This window comes from Ammospiza nelsoni, chromosome 4, assembly GCF_027579445.1.
Source record: "Ammospiza nelsoni isolate bAmmNel1 chromosome 4, bAmmNel1.pri, whole genome shotgun sequence".
Lineage (NCBI taxonomy): Eukaryota > Metazoa > Chordata > Aves > Passeriformes > Passerellidae > Ammospiza > Ammospiza nelsoni.
The window spans coordinates 35,633,641-35,638,294 of NC_080636.1; positions in this window are offsets into that span (position 1 = coordinate 35,633,641).

Below are 4,654 nucleotides of genomic sequence, written 5' to 3' on the forward strand. Positions count from 1 at the left end.
TGATATTTAATAAAAAAAACCAGTCATAGTAGAGCAGTTTCAATATATAATAATCTTTTTTTCAATAAAAGTAGTGGAATTAATTGGTTTATTAGTACATAGTAATAGTGGAATTAATAGTTTGTTTAATTTCAGTACCTCCAACTCTTGCCCATCAAGATGTCTTTGGCAAAAGCTCATGTCTTACTTTACCCTCCCTGCTACAAAACCTTTGGATTAAAACCCATCCAAAAAAGTAAAAACCCAGATAATTCAGCAGTAAAACACACGTACATACACACACACAAGAATTTTGATGCAGGACACAACACACTAAAAACATTTTTCTCTTTCCACCTGCCCTGCATACTTTCTAAAATTACTGACAGCAGATCACACATACTTAATATTTAGTACATGAAAAACAAATGCAGAGCGTATTAGTTTAAAGTGCGCTATGTTGCACAAGTGAAAAAGACTGTGAGTGTGCATATACATATATACACACACACATATATACATATATATATATCTATATATATACACACACACACATATATATATATATACATATATATATACACATATATATATATACATATACACATACGGCTTTGGTCAGTCACACAGCAAAGCACTTCTGTCAATGGAAAAGCTCATCCCACTGGAATGCCTTCCCCCTTCCAGCCCCTCTCTCTCCATTAGAGGGGAGCTATAGGAAGACACCATTCCACCACTTCCAGCAACGGAAGAGCTTTTGAAGACAGAGCTATTGACGTCATTGAACCAGGCCTCACAGCTAGCCTCTGGAAAAAAGAAAACAACATTCTTACTCAGTAAACTGGACAACATTTATTTCTAAGAACAAAGCACACCCATTGTGAGTAAGAGAAAGAAAGGAGTTGCTTTCACAGTCAAAATCCCTGAAAGAAAAACACAGCTGCACCTGCAAGTTTTCTTTACTGCATCACAAGCATTGGCTTGCACTTTCCTAAGGACCGCCAAGAAGCTGAAGGTACAAAATAAGATGAATTCCTGTGCTCTTGTGCATGAAGAGGAACAATGCTGGTTTTTTTTTTACTCCTTTTTTTGTTGTTGTTTTAAGGACAAATCTGATGTAAATACTCCTGGGTGCTGTTGCTATCCCAACTTCTTTTGGTTCCAGTAAGGTATAAAACCACAGACAACAGAAAATGATCTTGACTAAAGTGAGTTTTTTAGGAATTATTACAACAAATAATGTCTCTCTGCAAGAGAGTAGGAGGTGTGTACAACACAGATGTGTCCCCCTGCGCTTATGCTATGACCACACTCCCTCCAACATGTAGCCAGAACACGTACTTTGCCTAAAAGCTTCTTGGCAAACCATCTGAAGTTGATTTAGATTTCTATAGCCTCTGCAGGAGACTCAAACACAAAGGTATAACGACATAAAGGGTTCAAACTTTGCCTAGAGAAGGGAATGACATTAAAAAGTCAAGCCAGAAAAATGAAAAAATAAATCACACCAGATGTTGTAAACATTCATGTCAAAGTATCTGAGGCTCCATGTTCAAGAAGCAGGTAAATTCAGAAAATATTGCTATATTCAGAAACTATTTCTGCACAATCTAAGCGGTAATAAAATTCCATTCTTTCCTGTCAGAATCTGTAAGCAAAGAAATCCTTAAGCTACCACCTGCCCTCCTGGAAAGCAGGAGGACCTTGCAAGTCTGAGCTCTCTTACGCCAGCAGAGTTGAACCAAGCCAAACGCACGTCATGTGTTCTAGATCAGCATATACAAACACAGCTGACAGGATGCATTTGAAGTCTGGATAGTGTGAAGTTTACACCTGCACTTGAGTCTGGTTAAAACTTTGCTGCAGCTGCTTTATAGAATGGTGCATTTCAAAGGCAGCCAGGATTTTAAGAAAAGGTTAGGCTGGCTTGTCCTCCCCATGGGTGGTCCTCTTCAGGCTGACACAGGCTGCTAACATTCAGTAGATGGTGTGATTTCATTCTTTCACCTCACCCCCTCCCTGAAAGTGTCTTTTTTTCCACCTCTTTTTCCCTCCATTTTCTCCTGCCTCAAAATCAGCTGTATCCAGCTATAAACATGAATTCTTACAAACAGCGTACATAGCTCAGTGTATATTGTAAGCTCTCTGTGTTCCTGCTGGCTGCTATTCCAAATGCAAGCCAAATCACTTAATTTAAGAATTACAACATCTGCATTTGTATACTGAAGCACTTTCTAAAAAGATAAAGCAGGAGGCCAAATTCTGAGCTCACTGATGCCACTGAATAATTTCACTGATGATAAAAAGGGTTAGTAAAACTTTCATCCAGTATCACAGAGATCAGAATTTCACCATTTGCTTTAGTTATGTGCTGATATTTTCTTTAAACAGATGATGAGAAAAGGAAAATAATCAGTGCTTGCATTCCAAATATTTGATCCCTGTGAATGTTCAAGAACGAATTCCATCTTTAGTGTGCCTTAATTTCTATGAAAAACTGCATTTTATTATTTCTCCATTCTCAAAGCTACATCTTTAATAGATAGGAAATTGCATGAATATCTGCCTACACTGGCCTTTTCAATTTACAAGAATAGTATTTACAATTCAAAAGAATAGCAGGAAATGTCTAATAGACTTAGGACTTGGTCTCTAGGAAACGAGAAATACCATGCTAATCACTGAAGGCTGCACCTTAACTATATTAAAGTGATTAAGCAAGCATGAGAAAGTGTACTTTTCTGTGGGCAGTAGTACACTGAACAGAAAAACTACAGATACTAAAAGAAAAATATATCTGAAATATTTGTTCTTATCAGTTGTAAGCATATGAACAAATCATTCTTCTGTTGCAGTAAGGATCAGTAAAAAGGATCAGTAAGCTTTGCTTGTACAAAAATTTTTGGAACTGACTGATCTTAAAGATGTTTATCATTATTTTTTCAGGAAAGTTTTCCTTGATTTGCAAGATGAAGATTCTGAAAATGATTTTACAAATCCTAAACCAAACAAATCTTTTTTTACAAATTCTCTTAATAACAAATATATACATTTTAAAGTAATACAGCAAAAAATGTGTTCAGCCCTACAAATCCAAGTAAAACCTAAAGCCAGAATCAGATGCTGTCATTTTCACACACTTTTCCCAATACTAACATGCATTTGACCAAATTAGTCTGGAAATTTTCCTTTGCAGTCTAATTTTCTTCTGCTTGCTCTTAGTGGCACATACAGGACAGCATTAGCCTTCTTTAGACTCAATTAATGAGTTAATATAAACAGAAAATATAATCCTCAGTCTGAATGAGAAATTACAATCTTTGTCATTTACTTGCTTTGGAAACAAGGTAATGAAATAGTTTTTCTTCAAGACATAAATTTCACTGAAGAATGGGTGTATAGAGAAGACCCACCTAACAACACAGGCATACTGTGTTTAGAGGGTCAGGCTACCTCATCAATTTTCAATGTAAAATTACGGAAAAATTTAGAAAATAATGCAAATTTACACTGATAGGTAGCATGTTATAAAATTAAATTATATAACACCAAAGACAACAACAACTACAATCATAGTCTCCTCTGTAAGTTATCCAGAAAATAACTCAAATGCATGAACAATACATTTGATAATCATGTTGTAGGCACTGGTGACACAGATATCATCAATATATTTGATGAATCTACAAACCAAAACTACATCTTTGCTCCTGCACAGATTCATGGCTGCATAAAGTATGTAGCAAAAAGGACTTGACAGTACTTTAACAGAAATCTCCTGATGTTGTTGTGTTTGCATATCTTCAGCTCTCTAAAAGTGAGACAGAGACCATGTCCTTTCCTTCATCAGTCCCTGTGTGACACTCTTGGAAGATTCAAGATTCTCCCCTGACTTTAACATACACTGGGTATGGAGGGTGGGGGAAAGCTGACTTGAAAATTAGCAGTTTCTAGCAAGAGCTCCTGTGCAAAGACGGTTGTTCTGCCCCTAATGACCATCTCTGATTGCAAGTCACTGCTAAGACAACTGCAAGGATTGCTAAAAACTTATTTCTTTGGCACATGCTCAAAAGATTTTAAGAATTTTACCTGGTTAAATGTTTGTTTGGCTTTGGCACCACCATATCAACCTCCTTCCTCCACGACTCCCCAGTATTTCTAATCACAGCAAAATCTAGGAGCAGCTAAGAGGAAATTAACTTTCCATAGACTATAGGACTGATGCAGACTGCAAAGTAGCCAAACAAGAACAACTGTCTTACACACAAGTTCAGATCAGAGTGACAGAGTGGCAGGTCATAAGGGAAGAGATTAAGACAGCTAGCTCACGGATAGACAAAGTAATTTATAATAACTAATTTCTAAACCCAACTTGAATTTAAAATTTACAATAACTACACCAACACAGACAGGAAACAGAAGCCTCTTGGAGAAACTATACAATTTTCACTTCAGCCACAAGAACCTGATGTGCCTCAAAGGAGTCTGTACCCTTTATAATAAAAATGATTTAGACTATTGCAGTCCAAATTAGACAGCTCAACCAGCCAAAGTATTGAGCATGTAACTGCTTTTGCTGTAATTTTCACTTAAACTGCAAATTTCAGTTTTCATTTCAAGCAAATCAGTCCAAATATAAAACAAGCTTGCACCACACAATTTTGCTAAAGGAAAA